Raw genomic sequence first — 20,273 nt, 5'->3', positions numbered from 1 at the left:
GTCTCCCAAATGCTTTGTAGCATCTTCACCCATTTGCTCAATGATCCCTGCACCTGTGGTGGTTGTGGCCATTCCAGTATTGGCTGAAAGAGATGAGTTAAACGTTTTGCAGACGGTAGTCCTTCACATAGGATAAAGTGGGCTTGTTTGAAGAACAAGTTGATTACCATCCATATTACTGTGTATCCTGCACTATTGGGTAAGTCCGCTATGAAGTCCATGGCTATTTCTTGCCATGGCCTCTCTGGATCAGTAACCCTTTGCAACAAGCCTAATGGTTTTCCAGGTTTTGGTTTAGCAGCAGCACACACAGCACACCTCTTTATATATTCTTCTATATCAGATTTCATCCTTGGCCACCAGAATTGTCTTTTTACTAAGTGGAGGGTTTTAAGGAATCTAAAGTGCCTTGCTGTTTTGACATCATGGCACCATTTCAGAACTAGTGACCTCACCTGCAATGGTACATACAGTTTATTGTTCCTCCACCAGACTCCATCATGTTCTTCAAGAGTTCTAGAATTCTGTTTTAGCCATTCATCATTCTTCAATTCACATTCCAGGAGGCTGTTCCAGTCGATCTGGTTGTCTGAACTTGCTTAGCACTTCTACAAGTTGGAGGGATGATGGCCTGGATTATCTCCTCCCTCCTGCACTCATACTCAGGTAAGCGTGAGAGAGCATCTGCCAAAAAATTCCTTCCCGCAAGCACGTATTTCAACACAAAACAGAATCGACTGAAGTGTTGAGCCCATCTCTGCTGCTTTGAAGATAGTCTCCTTGGGGATTGCAATGCCTCCAGGTTTTTGTGGTCAGTCCACATTCAAATGTTATGGGAAAGCCCTCCAGCAGATGACACCATGCCATTAATGCCCAATGAATGGCGAATGCCTCTTTTCCCCATATAGCCCAATTCCATTCTGCCTTGGATAGTTTACAAGAGGTGTAGGCACATGGCTTCAGTCTACCCTCTTCATCTTTTTGTAGTAATACCCCCCCTACTGCCACGTCGCTAGCATCCACTTGCCCAATAAATGGGGTTGTTAAATTGGGGTGTTGTAGTACTGGTTCTTTGGTGAACAATATTTTTAAGTTATTAAACAATGTTTGACAATCCTGCATCCAACTTATCAGATGACTTGGCTTCGGTTTGGAGGGGAGGTGTTTTGTCTGCAACTACTCGGTTAGAGGTAGTGCTACAGACCCGAATGATGGGATAAATTGTCCATAGAAATTAGCGAACCCAAGGAAACTTTGCAACTGCTTTCTTGTATGAGGGGTTTGCCAATCTAATACTGTTTTAACTTTCCCTGGGTCCATTTCAATTCCCTTTCCCAAAATGCGATAGCCTAGATAATCTAAACTGATTTTGTGAAACTTGCATTTCGACAGTTTCACATACAGCTTAGCTCTTAAAAGTTTTTGTAACATTGTTCTAACCAACTGCACATGTTCTGTAATATTATTAGAATAAATTACAATATTGTTCAGGTATACCAATATCCCCCTGTATATATATTCATGCAGTACTTGATTTATTAACTGATAAATACCGCTGGGGGCCCCTGGAGCCCAAATGGCATAACCCAGAATTGATAACTTCATAAAGGGCAATTGAGGGTGATCTTCCACTCATCACCAGGCTTAATTCTCACATGATAATAAGCCTCCGTAGGTCCAATTTCGTAAAAATGCTACCAGTAGCCAAAGTAGCCAACAGGTCCTTAATTAAGGGTAGTGGGTACAAGTTATCCACGCACACAGCATTTAAGCCACAAAAATCAATGCATAGATGAAGACTCCCATCCTTCTTTTTCCTGAAGAGTATGGGAACCTTGGGTTTGCGCTTGACCTGGCTTTATAAATCCTCTTGCTAGGTTTCTTTTGATGTAATTACATATTTCTTGCATCTCTGCTGGGGTCATCGAGTACATTCATGGCTTTGGTAGATGAGCCTCTAAGAGTTGTTATTTCTGCTTCCGCCCTTTGTACTTGGGAGCCATCTGTAAAATGTGAACAGAGAGCCTCCAAAAATAGCCCAACGTCCACTAATTCGGGGGCTTTATCATCATATAAATCAGCTCCCCATCCTGCAGCATCACTCTCAAGCCCCTTAGTTATAGCCACTACCATCGCCCTTTATGACAGGTAATATGCAGCGTAAGTGTCCAGGTAACCGATCGTTTGACTTATAAACCATGATAGTCTGTCAGGATTCCTGTTGAAGGCAGTACCCCAGGCAGTACTCCCTGTGGTAGGCTCAGAGCAGGCCAGGAACTCTGAACAGGCACCCCTCTTCTGGTTTCTTGGGTATCAAGTGGCCTGGCCATGCCACCACCAGGTGTCATTATTTCAGCCAATGAGGAGTCTGGAGTGTGCCTGGATTGAAGGCCGGTTCTTTTACCCAGTCCCTTAGCATCAACTGGAAACCCTCTTCCATTCCCCTCTGGTCCTGGTGAGTACTGATGCTAGTCTCTCTGAACTGTTCTAAAGTGCTGCTTTTTGCTGGAGTGGAATAACTCCCGTCACTGTCCTCTTTCATCCACCGATGCTCCTTTCACACGTGATCAGAGGGAGGCTGTGTCACCAGAGGGGTAGTCCATTGTCCTTCTAATTTGCCTTGCTTCTTCTTTGGGGCCCCTTGTTGGCTGAGCTGTCCCTTTGGCCGAACCATGGGTTGTACTGTTTCCAGAGCCCCTGAGGGACTGTCCACTGCCTCTACTTCTAGCTCTACATCCCCCACCTTCTGTACCTTTTCTTCCTCCATGGCCTCCTCAGCCTCCGACACCGAAAGCCTCTCAAGCTCAGCCCCTTCTGCCATGCTTCAAAGTGCAGTCATGTAACAAGGTTGTAATGGTAGAATTCTGGGAGTTGAAGTCCACAAATCTTAAAGTTGCCAAGTTTGGAGACCTCTGCCCTAAATGCTAAAGCTGTTGCATATAAAAAAAAAACAGACAAGATCTGATCAACTATCACAGCCACATTTTGGATCTGAGTGGAGGTCCTGGGGAAGGTATCAGAATAACACTTAGAAGGGACCTTGGGGGGAACCCTATACCATTTCAAAGAAATGGCTGTCCAGTCTTTTCTTAAAAATCTCCAGTGTTGGAGCACCCAGAACTTCTGGAGACAAGCAGGTCCACTGGTTAATTGTTCTCATGGTTAGGAAGTTTCTTCTTAGTTTTACATTGCTTCTCTTTTTGTTCAGTTTCCATTCATTGCTTCTTGTTTTGCCTTCTGCTTCTTTGGAAAATACATTCCCCCCACCTTTCTTTCTGGCAGCCCCTTAAAAGCCTGTTGCCTATCACACTCTTGGGCAAAGCATGTGAGCCATTTTCTCCTTTTAGTGGTCCATGAAAGTATATCTATAGCAAGTGGATAATAAAGTCAAAAAAGGTGAACATTTTTACAGAACTATATATAAGTTGAGTCTGGCTGTGACAAGGAATGACTGGGAATGGAGGGGCCAGGCGAGGCATTCCCTTGATGTGAGTGACATTGAGTTGGTCATGGCCAGCCAGTGTGATCACCAAGCCACGCCCAGCCAGTCATGTGACCATCAAGCCACACCCACCCAGTCACATGACCACCAAGCCACACCCACAAATTAAGCCACATCCACAGAACCAGTTGTTAAGAAATCTGAATCCTACCCCTGTATATAAGTAATGGCTATTCCCTGGAAATATGCCTTAACTGTATCCCATAGGTTTTGTAGTGAAGTCTCTTCTTTTCTATTCTCTTTAAAAAGAAATACATTTCCTTTTTCATTATTTGTGTACATTCTTTATCCTTTAATATAGATTGATTCATCATCCACCTCAATTTTTTCTTTTCTCCCTTGCATTTAACATTTATTGGGTTGTGGTATTTGTTTCTATTTCTATCTCTTGTACATTTGATCTTAATTACAATGGCATCCATATCATATCTATTCTTGACCATGATTGATGTCTATCTGAGTAAAATGTATATTGATTTTTCTTAGGGTTTATTTCTCTCCATATATCTGTTTTTTTGTAAAAAAATTATTTGGGTTTTCATAAAACATAATACAAATAAAATATCTTTTTTTGAGAATAGCATGGTCCCGGGTTATCACTTCTCCATACAGACACAAACTCAATTTCATATTCATCTTTGTGTTCTATTCCATATCTTATTACTATTTTAACATTTTCTCAATAATTTTTCCCTTCCTTTAGTTTTCTCAACCTTGCTTTTAATTATCTCATTCCTTTCTAAATTCAATTATATGTATCTTTTTCTACATTTCAATATCTTTTTTTTAACAAATTTTATTCAGTTTTTCACATTAAAAACAAAAATCTCTTTTTAGTGGACAACATATTTCCGGGTCATCACCTTTACATACAAATATGACAGGAATTATACATTCATATATGCATACTTAATACTATTATTACCTTTTCCATTCCAAATTTTCAGTAAGGAGAGAAACAAACACATTAATTCCAGCCTCTTTCATTAATCTCAATCGAAACATCTTTTTGTTTCAATTATTTCAAATATAATCCTTGAATATATATTTTAAAAATAAAAATAAACAATATGTGTTTGCATAATAATAATAATAATAATAATAATAATAATAATAATAATAAGTTACCAATGTCTCTCCTTGCTTTTAATAGTCTATGTTAACTTATTAATTTAGTTGGTTCTTTAGTCTGTCATATTCCCTTTCCATTACACATTCTTTTTATAAATTCTAGATTAATACAAATTTTAACACTAAAAAAAAAACAAGTATAGGTTTCCACCCTTTTACTGTTTTGAGTGTGACACCTCAATGATTAAAATATACCTTTATTCCCTCATCTTGATTCCCAATAAACCATTATTTTTAAGAAGTTACCATACTAATCGTTACATCTTTTCATTTGGCTTCCGCAGCATATTTCCCCCCCTTGATTTTTAATAAGAGTTAACAGTATCTATATTACCCTATTTTCTAAATATTTTTAATTGCAGAAATATTCTTATTACCCCTTGTCACCCTGCAGAATCCCCTTTTTAATTCATCAATCGTTATCTCTGAAAAAACCATTTCTTTTCAACATTTTACTATTTCCGTATTCCTTTATTTCATGCACCTGTTTCTTACTGCTTCTCCTCTCCCTCTTTTCCCCATATCTTTTCTCATTCCAGTTTATATCCCTCTCTTTCTTAATATCTTCCTTTCCCCTTTTCTGCTGGGTCTTTCTGCCTTTCCCGACTTCACAGGTATTCCCCCTTTTGATTGCCTTCTTAAATCTCAACTGTTTAACCTTCCTTCTTTCCCCACTTCTTTGTAGTGTTCTTTGTGTTAATTGTCTATTTAAATGTCTTCTCCTTGAATCGACTCCTCCTCCTCTGAAGCTCTTTCTTCTTGTTCTTCAATCGCCATTTCCATTTTTTTTAACACAGAGCAAAGTGATTTGCCTCTTTCTTGTAGTAATTCTCTCATATTTTTAAGTTCCATTTTTAATTCCCAAAGAGATATCATCATTGCACGCTCTTATATTTTATGATTGTTAAAAGTCCACACACAAAAAAACCCCCACTTTTACTTTCCTTCTTTCTTCTTTCAATTTTCTAAAGTTCTCAGTTATTCCAGCTGAGAGTCTATACCAAAAACATCAATCAATCCCACAGTCAGTCTTTCCTTGCTTTTTCGTTTATTCTGGTTCTGCTTTCACTTTCTAAAAGTTTTACTTTGTTTCAATATTTCTTTAATGTTATATCCACACAAGTTCATTCAGAAACAGGATGCTTTCCGTTTTGTTTGAGCTCAAGTTTTTGTCAAAAGGTGGCACTCTCCATCATACAAAGTCTTCACCTTTTCCCCCATTTTTTTATTTAGGGTTTTTTGAACCTCAATATTCCAGCACAGTCCAGTCTCCAATTTGTAAACTTTATTATTATTATTTTTGACAATCTTAAGTCCAGCTTTATTTTATGCCTGTTTATTCCCAAAATATTTTAGTCCAATTTAGTTAAATCTTTAGTTCCAGCTTCTTCCTTTCCTGGTTCAAAGCCCCGCTTAGCTGTCAAAAATATTTTCTTATTTTTTTTCCTGTCCCTTTGTAAAATCGCTGCTCACTTTTCTTTTCTTAAAAATTTAATATTACCTTAATCCCGGAGTACTTTTGTTTAGTTTTATTGCCCAGTTGTCCTGGTTCAGATGTTATCCACCTCTTTCTTTGCTCCAGCACAAATCTTAATCCAGCTGAGTCCTCCTCTTTGGGGTGGCCATTTTAAGCACCACTGCAGTCATCTTCAGGGGGAAAAAGACCAAGCCCAGGGGGGGAGATGTGGCTCCCCTCAACCTGGCTTGCGGCTTCCCATTACTCCCATTATATATATATAACAATAATAAATAAAATATTTATTCAATTCCAATTCAGCTCTATCATTAATGTTAGTTATAATCTTTAACATTTCTTTTCAGTGGTGTATCATACTTCCTTAGGAACACTTATAATATTTCCATAATTTTTCCATATTTCTTTCATATTCTTCACTTACATTTTTATAATAATTAAAATGTTCCATTCCTTTCCTAATTTCATTCTCTTTATTTCATTTATTTATTAACAAACATTCCATTACATTACAATGAGTATTTTTATCTATCATTTTAATCACACTTGTTTCATATTTTCAAAGTTCATTTCTATTTCTAATATAACAATACTATCTTATGTACCTTTGCAGAATCCCTCTTTCAATTAATTTTTCACCCATTATCTCTGTGTCTTCTAAATAAGTTTATACCTTTAATCCCTATATGTTTTCCTTGTTTCTCTATGTCCTGTTTCTATCCTTTATAACTTCTTTTCTTTTCCCTCTTCCCCCTCTTCTTCTCCCTCCCCCTTTTGACCCCTTCTCTCTCTAATTCTAATTTTCTCTTCCATAATCCTCTCTTCTGTTTCTTCCTAATGTTGTAATTACTTTTCAAACTATTCTTTTTTGTTGTTGTTGTTTTTTCAGATCTTAAATTTTCCATTCTCTTTTCCCCCTTTCCTTTTCTTTCCCCATATAGAATTACTTGGTCATTGTAGATGGCTTCTTCTTTGTCCTGCCCTTCTTGTTTTACAGGCATTTCTTGTTGTTTCTCATAGTTCAGGATCTTTATTTCTAAAAATTGAAATACGAAGGCAAAAAAAACTCTTCCTTCTTGAGCATTTTCTTTCTGTTTTTTAAGTTCCATTTTCAGTTCTTCCAAGAGTGATACCATTTTAAAAACTTTTAAACAACCACCCGATTGATTTTAGTCCTTTAGATCCAATAAGAAAAAATCCAAAAATCACCAAGTAATCCAAATAGTCTAAAGCTGTTTCTTCTTGCTTCTTTTTTCCACTTTCCCTTCCTGGGGTTCTATTATCTTGTTACAAAGTTTCAGTTGGAATGTATCTTTTAGGAATTTTGTTAAAGTTTCACTGTTAATTCCTTTTACTTCCACGTGGTCCCCTCCATTTTTCTAGATCCCACCCTTTTGTTTTTTCCTTTTCTCTCCTTTCCTTCTTTTAAAGCTTTTTGAAAATCCAGAAGTTAAATTATCCCTTTGACATTTTATTTTCAACTTGAATGCTTGTTAATGTCAAAGTGGATTTTTGTCAGTTTCTTACTTAAATCTCTTAGTTGTCAATATGGGAAAGGAAAGAAAAAAACCAAATCCTTTCCCTTCCTTCTCTCATTCACTGCTTCAAAATCTTCTTTGGGAGCAATGTAGTTTAAATTCCAGGGTACCTTATGTTGTTGCTTTTTCTGTTCAACCTGGTCAGCCAAAAGTTTCTCTTCTTATCTTCCTCCTGCACATTTTCTGGTCGAGTTTTTCTTTGAGGTGGCCATTTCTGACCACCGCTGCAACCGCCTTTGGGAAAGGGACTAATGGCCAGCTGGGGAGGAGAGATGTGGCTCTCCTCAATGCTGCTGGCAGTCTCTCCCCTCTTCACCTCCTCTGTGGAGTGGCTTAGTCCCAAAACCAGCCAGCTTGGGGTGCTCCAGCTGCGAGCACGGATTGAAACCACACATGACCACGGATCTCCATCTGCCGCTGAAGAAGCTCAAATTGGAAGTCCCTATTTCTCTCCATATGTCTTGAAGACATATTCTTCTGCCATTAAAAAAAAAGTCCTTGGAAGGGTTTTTCTTATCTTTTGCTTATTTTACTACTTCTATATTAGGAGTTTGTAAGCATTAATTCAGTGCCAGAAAAATAAATACAGATGGCTGATGCTTCAGTTAACATCTTTATAAACATAATAAGTAGATTTTACAAACCAGTTGTAGATTTCTCCAACATGGAGCAAACTCAGACAAAAACATGTTGCAAGTTCAGAGCAGAGCTCCAGTCTTCAGCAAGCAAGTTAGTTTCTCTTTTACTTTAGTTCAGCAGGCAAGCATTATACACAGCAGAGAAGAGAAGCAGCTTCATTTTAAGGAAACAGACTCAGAGCTCAAAATAGCTTCAGAGCTGCAGAGCTTAATATAGAGCTACGCCTAGGCTACTTCTAGTTTCAGTTTCCTAGGCTACATCTAGTTTTAGTTTCCAAACAGTTCTCATTGACTGACTTAGTTGCTATGCCTATTCATTGGTTGACCTTGTTACTCTATTCCAGTTCATGAATATACTCTGACATTCTATAATCAAGTTTTGCATCTACAATTGTATTGAAATCTCCTACCACACAATCATAATCATAATTTTCATTCTCCATTTCAATTATTTTCATATGAAGTTTTTTATAAAATTCTTCTTGTTTATTATTTTGTGCATATATTGCTATCAAGAGTATCTGTTTTTGATTTATTATTACCTCCCCCATCAATAGTCTCCCTTCTTTATCTATATAAATTTGTCTAGCATTTATTGTTTCCTTAATATATAAAGCCATCTCCCTTTTCTTTTTTTGTGCTAATGAAAAATATAATTTCCCAATTTTGGAGTATTCCAGTAGTTTACTGTGTTGTTTTTTTAATGTGAACTTCTTGGAGACAAATTAAATCTAATTTTAATTTTTGTAATTTTATAAAAGTTTTTTTCCTTTTCATGTGAGAATTAAATCCATTTATGTTGATTGACAATTTCTTTAATTATTTCTTTAATTACCCATCACTTCACTTGTATAGAGGTCTTATTGTCCTAGTTGATCTTATTTCTCTCTCTTCCTTTGCTCTTGCTCCATCTTGCTCTGCTCATTCTATTTTCTCGGCTTCACTTTCTTCTTGTTACATGTTCTTTCCACTCTTGCTGGTTCCTCTTGTCTTTTAGATTCTACTTCCTCTCCTCTTTCCTGCGTCTCATTTGTACTAAAGTGATGGTCACAGAATTCATATGCTTTGTCTAGTGAATCCAATCTATATTTTTTATCATTCCAAGTAACTAATATTCCCTCAGGTATCAACCATTTGAAGTTTACATTGTGTTTAATCAGTTGACCTGATATTGTTTCCATAAGGCTTTTACACTTCTTGGCACCTGTTTCAGGACCACAATTTCTTTCCTTTTCTATTGCAATGGTTCATTTCTTGCTCTTTTTTTTTTTAATATTTCAGCTCTTATCATCTCATTAACAAATCTCACATCTCTTGGGAGTTTATGTCATCTCACTTAGCTTGTAGGTATTCAAAATACTTCATCCATCTCTGCCTGCATCTCCTGCTTGTTTATCTGTAAAGCATCTGCCAACAACTCTGTTATTATGTCAGGAACATCTCCCCCATTTTCCTCTTCAATATTTTAAAATCTCAGGAAGTAAGCAGCCTCCTCTCTTTCCAATGATATCATGGTTTCCTCTAGCTCCTTATTTACCTGGGTCAATTTTTATTTATCTCATTTACTTTTTTCTCTGCTTGTTCTGATTTCTGTTCTATTATATGGATTCATTTTTTTACCACAATTTGTTGAAAATTCCCATTTTTTTCATCCATATTCTCTATTGCTTCCTTCATCTCTCCCATCTCATTTTTCATCTCATTACGATTTTTTGTCATAGCCTCTTCTATAGATTGAAACATCATTTGCATTACTTTTTAAAATGTATTCATTTTTTTCTTGTTGCAACATACCTTCAATTGATCTTTAGGTTGAGGGACTTGATGCGGCTGCTGGTGGTAGTGGTGGTGCAGATGACGTTTTCTTTCCTAGTTTAGTTAAATTTGGATTGTTTGCCATTTGAACCTATATCTATTAATTAAGTTAATTTAAAAGAGTAAACAACAATAATCCAAAATCCCCAGCCAACTCCTCTCCACATTTTTTAAATATGTTGCCAAAAAAAATAAATAAACAAAGGTCCAATTCCCCCCCCCCTTTTTTTTTCTTCCTTTCTTTCCACTCACCAACCAATTTCACAGTCCTGTCAGTAGCTCAAAATCTTAGTTAGTGCTACACTTTGGAGAGTGGGGAAAAACCATGCCTTCCCCTCTCTTGAGTTCCTCTTTTTTAAAAAGTTGATTTGGGGGGAAATTCCACAATAGAAGTTAGAAAATTCTCACCCAGATCTGCCATGCTGTTACAAAATCAATTGTCATTCCTCCTTCAATCCGGCTGTCCCAGCCTTGGTTTGGCCATAATGGCTATCTTTTTCTCCCACCAGTTTGAGGGATTCCCCCTCTGAAGTGTCCCCTCTGTCTTCGTCCCCCTGGACCCTCCCAGATGAATTTGGCCCATAGGACCTCCTGGTGGGCAGAATTTGGCTGGATTTTGCGAAGCCCTGCTAATCTACACCATGTTGCCATGACGTCAGCCTGTCTCTCCCTATAATAACTGATCTTTCATGAACTGTGGATTTTCTATGCCATATTGTCCTATCACCAGTATAGATTAAAGATAATATTGTCTTATCCATGCATCATGACACATGTAGCTTCTGGTCACATTTTCCTGTTCCTGTGGGCTCAAGCAGTCCTATCCCATTTACCTTCTGGTTCTTTCATTTTTGTAATTCAAGCCTGCATTTTCACTAGCTAGTTTGCAAAGAAAGGAAAGCCCCCTTATCTCAGCATAGCATAATGTTATAACAATTGCCTGATACATGAATGACCTTTGGAACACAGTAGGAAGATTGTTTTGTCAGTTGTTATCTCCAATGTTCTTTCTCTGAAATGCTTACTATTTTACCAGACACTGTTTAAGAAATGATTAAATGGTGCATCAGTCAGAAACAAGAAAAGAACTGGAAGAGAGGGAGGGAGGGAGAATACTCTGACCAGGCATTTAAATAGATTAGCCCAAAACAAATGGCAATTATTTGCAAACAGGAAACATAGTGATGTGCTATAGTTAGATGAAGGAGATTGTGGAGATGGAATCCAATGCCAATAAGTAGTTGCTTATTATAAGTCCATTTATTGCAACAAAGATATTATGTTTGATGATAAAGGATTTTTCAACAAGATTAAAAATCATGTAATGGATACTTATTGGAACAAACACAGAATTGAATTCATGCATAAATAAAATGTGCTGAATTAGACTGATTCATACATTCCTATAAAACACCCATCTATTTTTCATTAAATACCTATATTTGTGTAAAGATTAATACATTAGCTTTCATAGATTCATATTTTATTATATCCTTTTCAAAGAGCAAATATTTATTTATTTTATTATTTTATTTTATTTTAGCCAGATATTGGATACTGGAGGAACTCAGATTTGAATTTTTGGGAAAAAATTGGTGTTTTTAATAATCATTGAATATATGCATTAAGCTGACTAGATACAAGTCATTTATTTTAGAGGATTGTTTTAAGGGATTGAAAGAATTCCATGCTGAATATTTACAATGCAATCTTGGGGCTCTGGGAAAATCACAAAAAATGATGCTTAATATCACATAAAGCCCCCAGGTTGCTCATTTCTGTTTTAGAATTTCAGGTACTTTAGAAATTAAAATCAAATTTAACTTATTAACAATCACAACTTATGTATCATGTCCATGTAATATATTGAAATATTCTACCATCTCAAACCTGCAGAGATGTGGCCTTCTGCCTACACAAAGGCAACATGAATCTCATGTGCTTATTAAAAGAGTGGTGGCTTCAGTTTTTCATCACATACGGCATTGTGATATTTTGATATGATTGCACAGTCTTAGGTTATATTGGTATGCACCAAGGGAGAAGGATGGTCCTAAACTGCTGCCTCTTGAATCATTAATTAGGAAATGGTAATACATCAAGTCCAATAGATTTGGAGGCCATCTGTTTGGTAAAAATGAGGCCAGGTAAAGCTCCTGGCCCAGATGGTCTTACAAGTTAATGTTATAAGTGTTTTGAGAATAAACTTCTTCAACCACTGAAAAACACAATGAATGATATATTACAGGGGGGGAATATACCCCAGACATGGAAAGAAGCTGTGTTGCTCCCATAGAATGGTCAAAGAATTATAGACAGATTTCATTATTGAACAATAACTATAAACTTTTTGTTGCTACTTTGGCAGAAAGACTAAAGAAGATTTTACAGGTATATATACATGAAGACAAGCAGACTTTCTGCTAAAAAGGTAGTTAAGAGATAATGTAAGGACTGTCTAAAATATTACTGAATATTTACAGTATCATAATGAGAAACAGGCTGCCTTAATCTTTTTAGATGCAGAAAAGGCCTTTGACAATCTGAATTGGGGCTTTATGTTTAAAGTGCCAGAAGAAATAGACTTTGGACTGAATTTTATTCAAGGAATTAAAGCAATCTACATAGAATGCAAAAATTGTCATAAATGGTGATTTAACTAATTCACGTGAAATTCAAAAGGGTACAAGACAAGGATGTCCTTTGTCCCCTTTGCTGTTTAGTTTGGTTTTGGAAGTTTTGAATAGAGATGAGAAAAATAAGTGGTATAAATATTAAGAAAGAAGTCTATAAATTGAGAACCTTTGCTGATAACTTGGTCATATTTCTACAGGATCCAAAAAAGCAATATAGAACATTTGATGAGGAAACAGAATGCATTTATGGCCCGGCAGGTTTCAGAATAAATAAACAGAAAACAACAGTGTTGATTAAGAATATATCCTTTCAAAGCAAAGTGACTTTTAATTTGTGGAAGCTTCCTGGACTACTTAAATAGAATTGATTAATAATCCTGAGATGTAAAGAACCATGATTATTGAACTTCCTGAGGAATAGCATTGGACTGGAATATATTGTTTTTAGACTTGAGTAAGATCAGGACTTATTAAATTAAGACAAGATGCTTCATCGGGGGAAATGAGTGAGATTTCAAAAGAAATGGTATTGATGTTTCAAAGCATTAGGGGTACTATGGAAAAAAATCACAGAGAGATAAAGTAACTAATGCAAGGCATATATGGGAAACAGAAAATATGCTACAACTGATAATGAATGAATATCAAAGAATCCAGGAAAGAGAGGAGATCTCAGAAAGAATGGAAGAAAAGACAGAACAGACAAATCAGCAAACAAAGCAAGAAGATGAGAAGGAGAAGATGATAAAGACTGATGAAATAAACCAAGGAAAAAGCACTTTAAGAGATTTAAAAATGAAATCGGATAACCTGGAAGATACTTTTGAAAGGGAGATAGGGGCTTGGGTGGATACTCTGGAGACCTACCAGCTTAGGAGGATACAGATGGGAGAAATATTCAGCCTGAATGGTGAAGATACAGATGTTGATAGAGATAAAGATCCAAGAGAGGAGTATGGGAGGCAAGCCAAAAAATGAATAAGAATTGAAGTATTAAAATAGATGAGAGATGATGGATAGAAAGGACACACACACACACACACACACACACACACACAATTTGAATAGAGGTAGATATAAGAATACATACCTTTATATGAAGCAATAGTTAGATGGAAAGATTGGAGGTTGAAAGATGGTATTATTAGATATGTTTAAATAACATAAGACTGGTACTTGAATGGCATATTGTGACTTGAACAACCAAATAATGAAGTCTTAATATAAATATGTGTATTAATATTAGAATTAGCAATGGTGACCTGAATAGAAGTTAGAATAGAGTAGAAATAAGAAATAAGGGGAATATTAGCAGACATAATTTTTATATAACAGAATACAAATAATAATTTGATGGAAAAGATCAGAGGTTGAAAGATGGTATTATCATGTTTGTTTATAATATCATTGGCATTAAAATGGAATAGTGAAATACTGAATAACTACTTTAAAAAGCTATGTATATTAATAATAGGATTGTATAAGTTTGATTAATATAACAACTATTATGAGTATCATTATTGATGTTTGTATCAAAATGAATTATACCCAAGGGCCACACTGTTCATGTATTGATATTGATGTACACTTAAATATAAAAATCTAATAAAACTTGGGGAAAAAAGAATATGTCCTTTCAGGACAGTGATATATTCAATAACATGTCAGATTTTAGGGTCGAAAAAAGATGAAATGTTTAGGGGTTATGTTGACAAACACAAACATAAGACTGTTTGAAAATACCTATGTTCCTCTTTGGAGGGATATTAAACAGGATCTACAAAGATGCATTTATCCCATCAGTGTAATTGCACTACTGAGAAGAATGTCCATAATTAAGAAGAGTATTTCATCAAAAAGTATAAGGTATAAGATGTATAAAGGTATGTTAAATGTATATTGGAAGTGTAAAAACAAAGAAGGGATTTTTGACCATCTTTAGTGTACATATGATAAAGCAAAAAATAAAATTGGACTATGACTCATCTCATATACTCAAATCTTAAAAAATGTATTTTTCTCTTGGGTTTAATGGAAAAAATTGGAGAAAAAGTTTGGAACTCTGTTACTATATATGTTGACAGCAGCAAGACTATTGTACGCACAAAAATGGAAGGACACCTTGATTCCTACTATGGAAGAATGGCTGCTGAAGCTGTTGGAGTTGGCTGAAATTGACTACTTTGCTTAAAAAAAAGGATATAAGTACTTTTGTTTCCACATGGAAACTGCTTCTGAATCCCACCTTGCCACCATGCCCATCAAGTCATGACTACCTAGCCATGGCTACCAAGTCATGCCCATTAAGCCATGCCCACAGAACCAGTGGTAAAATTTTTTGAATCCTACCACTGATTGGTTCATACTATTATGGAAAAGCAAAAGATTGTGATTTGTTGTTAATGTCTTATTTTACTATAACAAAGAGAGTTGGAAGTCAATGTTTCTTTTCCTTTTCCTATCCTTCCTCACTTTTCTTTCCCTTTTTCCCTCCCCCCTCACTCTCCTTTTATTTGCTTTTTTAGTTTGTATTAGTTTGTATAACTTCATAAAAATTTATATGTGAAAAAAAAAGTTTGACAAGATGAGCCATGCTGTGATCAAGCATAGATGATGCATAAACATACTTTGTCTATGGTAGTTCCCTTGTCATGTGTTTTTCCCAGTATCAGATCCATATAGATTACAACATTCCTTTGTAGTGTATTTACTTCCTGAAAGATCACATCTGAAGTACAAAGAATTAACATTTAACTAACTTTATGATATGATGGTATATTATATATGAATATGTGAAAAAAAAACAGAGGATGGGCAATAACTGAAACTTTAAAAAAAACCAAATGCTTCGAAATGTGTATCGTGCCTACATTTGCATGGAAACAGCAGGAGTCAGTGAATCATACAGCATTTTAATTAACACACACCACAGAAACAAGATGTATTCAGCATCAACGTGGGTATCACCAGAGTCATCAAAACCTGATGACAAATAACATGGTTAGTCATACTTCTATTTGCTCATTGTGCAGCCACAATTAGTTATTAAGCATTTAGAAAAAGATACAGATAGGTTTAATGAATCATCTAAAATCCTGCCTTCCATCTATTTGTCACTATCAAATAGCTGCTACAAAAATATTTTTGTATTTTAAAATAACTTTTGGGGATACTATTTTGCTGATGCTATTCCATGAAGAAGAAAGTGGGGGGGGAGCTGGATTTGGAAATCGCAGGAAAGCAAGAGCCAAAATTCCCTAAGGTAAAGGTTCCTCTCACACATACTGTGTTTCTCACAAAATAAGGCCGGGCCTTATTTTTTTTTGACCCCAGAAAAAACGGCTAGGCCGTCTTTTCGGGGGTAACTTAATTCCTCCCCTTGCATCCTTGGGTGGGTGGGCAGCGACGGCTTGGATGTTGACCTCGGCATTGGTGGGGCACTTCGTATCAGGACACCTTCCGTCACCGTTGCTTTCCCTTCTCCCTTGCTGCCGCGGAGTTTAGAGCAACTCTGTGGCATTTGGCACAGCCACGGGAAGCCAGCCAGGGCTCCTCCCTGCAACCAGAGCCCGGCGGAGACACTCAGCTTCAGGTGCTCCTGTCGCTGCCTTCCCTTTGCCTTCGAAGGTAAAGCGAATTATTTTAAAAGAGATGCCCTACTACAACAAAGACTCCCCTGCCTGCCAGCCCAATCCCACGTGGGGAGGCGAATCTCCCGGGGCCACAGTGCAGGATCAGCCCTTGGGAGAAGTGCCCAGCCGCCATCCCTGCCTGGTGCTGGACAGAGCGCAAAGAGCTTCGCCTGGGGCACCCAGCATAGCTGACAGGTGGACCCTCTTTCCCGGCAGCAGAGCTTTCACCAAGGCAGCAAGCGCCTCCCTGCCAGACCCTCCACTCATCCTGCCAGGACCGCGCCAGAGCCGTGCGGGCTGGGCAGAGCCAGGAAAGCGAGCCACGGGTACGTGCTCACCTGCCAAGTAAAAGAGCCAGGCTGACCTGAGCTTGGCTTCCTTCCAGAGTCCCTCCAGCACGAACCCTGGCCGGTGGAGAGAGCCTGAAGCCACCTGTCCTTTCCATCCCTCGCCCAGCCTGTCCCGGTCCCCACGCATCTCCAAATGCACCGGCAGCTCCAAACGCTGCAGCGGAAAGGGGATCTGGCAGAGGCACTGACTCGGTGGGGCTCAGCTTGGAGGAGGACGTGGAGCAGACCATCGCCTTGCCTCCCTGTCCATGGATGGGTGGGCACTATCACTGCTTCGGGCGGCCTCTCCCGGTGGCCCCTTCGGGTTTGCACAGGAGGGACTTGGTAAGGAAGCCAAGCTCAGGTCAGCCCGGCTCTTTTGCTTGGCAGGCAGGCGTGCACCCGCAGCTTGCTTTCCCAACTCGGCCCAGCCCACACGACTCTGGCGCGGCCCTGTCGGGATGAGCAGAGGGTCCAGCAGGGAAGCACTTGCTGCCTTGGTGAGAGCTCCGCCGCCGAGCAGGAGGGCCTGCCTTTCAGCTGCGCTGGGCGGCCCAGGTGAAGCTCTTTGTGCTCCGCCCGGCACCAGGCAGGGATGGCGGCTGGGTGCTTCTCCTGGGGTGGGCCGATCCTGCGCTGCGGTCCCGGGAGATTTGCCTCCCCATGTTGGGGCTAGGGGTGAGGCTTTGTCGTACCGGTAGTAGGGTGTTATTTTTAAAAGAATTGGCATTGCCTTTGAAGGCGAAGGGTAGGTGGTGACAGGAGCTCCTGAGGCCGAGTGTCTCCGCCAGGCTCCGGTTGCAGGGAGGAGCTCTGGCTGGCTGCTCATGGCTGCGCCAAATGCCGCGGCGTTGCTCTAAATGCCACGGCAGCAAGGGAGAAGGAAAAGCAATGGTGGAGGAAGGTCTCCTGATACGAAGTGCCCCACCAAAGCTAAAGTCAATGCAGGCAGCACCATATCCGGGTATGCAACAAAAGTACTTCCTAACGGCAAGCCCCCCAGCCATTCCCCCCCATTTCGCATGTTTAATATAGGCCTTAATTTGGGGGGGAGGGCTTGATTTGATTTTATGCCGATAAAACATGCTGGGCCTTCCTATTGGTGGAGACCATATTGTTGGAGAAACACAGTACATGCTAGTCGTTTCTGGCTCTAGGGGATGGTGCTCATCTCCATTACAAAGCCAAAGAGCCAGCACTGTCTGAAGACATCTCTCTGGTCTTGTGACCGGCATGACTAAATGCCCATTTTTTTTACTATTTTTTTACATGCTTTTAAACTGCTAGGTTGGCCGAAGCTGGGACAAGTAACGGGAGCTCACTCTATTACGTGATACTAGCATTCAAATCACCAAACTGCTGACCTTTCTTATTGACAAGCTTAGCATCTTAGCCACTGAGCCACCGTGTCCTCCTATCTTTATGCAAATTGCCACTATTTAAAATTAAAATCAGGAAGATTCAATTTTAGAGGAAAAACTTTCTCATTTGTTCCTCTTTTCATTTAAGTAAATAGATCTTTTGCAAGAAGCAAAGTTCTTTACTAAAGGGTCAGGAGAATGGTATGGATAAATTGAAAGCCCTGACAAAAGAAAATAAAGAAGAAACAGTGTTTAGTAATGCAGTATATTAAAGATATATAGTTGTGATTTAGTTGATGAATCTTGAGGCGAAGATCTCTTCCCAGTCATTACTTTTTTCCCAAGGTTTTCAAGAGTGGAAGAAAAGGAGGGACACTTTTTTTTATTTTTCTCTCATTTCCCAAATTGCAGATTGCATATGAAGGCTTTAATGCCTGCTTTTGCAATTTTGTTCAATCTACAATTCCAATTCAATTCTCAGCACATGAACATAACAACAGCTACACTTTGGATCCACCGACTAGTTTGCCAAGTTAAAAGAAGTTAAGAACATTCATTGGGAGAAAAACTGAAAAGTGATAGAACAGCAAAACTGGAAAATGACTAGCAAGGTACTCTATAAACATGCCTCTTCCCAGTCTTACTTCTGCCTCTTCATATTCTACATTTTGGGTTGCACAACATCAACAATCTGTTATGGAATGCCATTGTTCCTTAATATTTTATGGGAATTGGAGTAAAATGTCAGCTTTATTCTCTGATACTACTAGGCTTACCACATCTGGATTGCAAAATCCAGATAACCACTAGATTGAAACAAAGAGATACAAAAATTTTGTTTAAATATGTTTTACACATATAGATATTGACCCTTAGGGCTGGAGAAATGAAAACAGATCCCTCTTAAATTGGGTTGCACATGGGGGTGAAATGTGCTATCAATGCCACAATTCAGGCATTCAATGGCAGCAGGCAAAGGCATCCACAGGGCCAATTCAGTCACTTCAAATTATCATCTATTTTTAGGTGTTTTACATGTGCAATACATAAATGTGTAGACTTTCAACTGTTATAATGGCTTCCATCTTGACCTTTTGATCACAAATGGTAAGAAGCTTTTGACTGTCTCCATATGAATAATCACAATCTGTCCAGCTTTTCTCCATTCTTCTTAAATATTACTAATTTAAAAGGTTTCATTGTATTGTATGTAGTGATAGAAGAAGAGAGTGTTTATTGTATTTTTTTAAATGTCATTATTAATCATATCTATGTACCCTGGGAAGAATATCATAAGCATGTAAAACTTGGTAAAACTTACAAAGTAGTTAAACTAGTGGTTATTTTCAGCTAAAACAGAGAAAGGAAATGTGAGGATGTGACATATGCCAAGGATTGTTGACTATTGACTCCATAAGGCACCCATTGAGCATGAAAAACCACAAATCATATAGAAGGAAATTGAGAAGCAGAGAAAGGGAAGAGCAGAAAGGCAGAGGCACCAATGAATATTTCTGTCTGTCTATCATCTAAACACTAAATTCTTGTTCTCTTTGTTTAATTTCCCAGCAATAACATTCTAGGGACATAAGTGATATAAGTACTTTCAGCTTATTTGTTGTAGAGTTCACTAATATAAATATACTAAAGCAATACTGAGATTTAATTTAGGCATTCCAAAAGTTATTATTTAGGAATTCCGAGGGAAGCCCAGTGTTTTTTGTAGTGTCTTGTCTGCTATATTTTTAATGAGTTTGTGACTAATCTGTTTGGGAAATTTGCCAAAACCTGATGAAATTGAGAAAGGCTACATGCTCCAGAAGTGAAGGCTGAAATTGAAGAGCATTTGGGATTACTCTTTCGCCTTCTATGCTGTATAATTATTCCACTATCACATATAATATCATACTTCTAAATGTGCAATGCTTAAATAAACACTATGTTGTGTATTGTTCACAAAGATAACTATTATTCTATTGCATTAAAGGAAGTTTGCAAAATTGACGAAGACATATCTATAGAAACTTAATTATACTTTTTTGATATCATCAGATTCAACACTCATCTTTACCATTAATATGACAAGATGCTTTTCATCTTTTTCAAACATGTAAAGCAGTGCTGGGATTCAAATTTGTTTACTACTGATTCTGTGGGCATGGCTTGGTGGGCGTGGCAGGGGAAGGATATTGTAAAATGGGGTCCTCAGCTGGCTGA

The 20,273-nt window shown here is 38.0% G+C and overlaps 1 long non-coding RNA gene across 1 annotated transcript in view; it reads left to right on the top strand.

Annotated features, from left to right (window-relative positions):
* Nucleotides 1-561: 561 nt before the first annotated feature.
* Nucleotides 562-20,273, top strand: part of LOC148124074 (uncharacterized) — a 113,310-nt gene continuing 93,598 nt past the window's right edge. Inside the window, exon 1 of the long non-coding RNA XR_015739961.1 lies at nt 562-666. This is a non-coding gene — a long non-coding RNA (uncharacterized LOC148124074). The remainder of the gene's footprint in view (nt 667-20,273) is intronic.

The sequence above is a fragment of the Pseudonaja textilis genome, chromosome Z, assembly GCF_049901715.1.
Source record: "Pseudonaja textilis isolate UNSWEBS1 chromosome Z, rPseTex1.2, whole genome shotgun sequence".
Taxonomy (NCBI): domain Eukaryota; kingdom Metazoa; phylum Chordata; class Lepidosauria; order Squamata; family Elapidae; genus Pseudonaja; species Pseudonaja textilis.
Note: the sequence above shows the minus strand (reverse complement) of the source record. Positions and strands in the feature narration are given on the sequence as shown.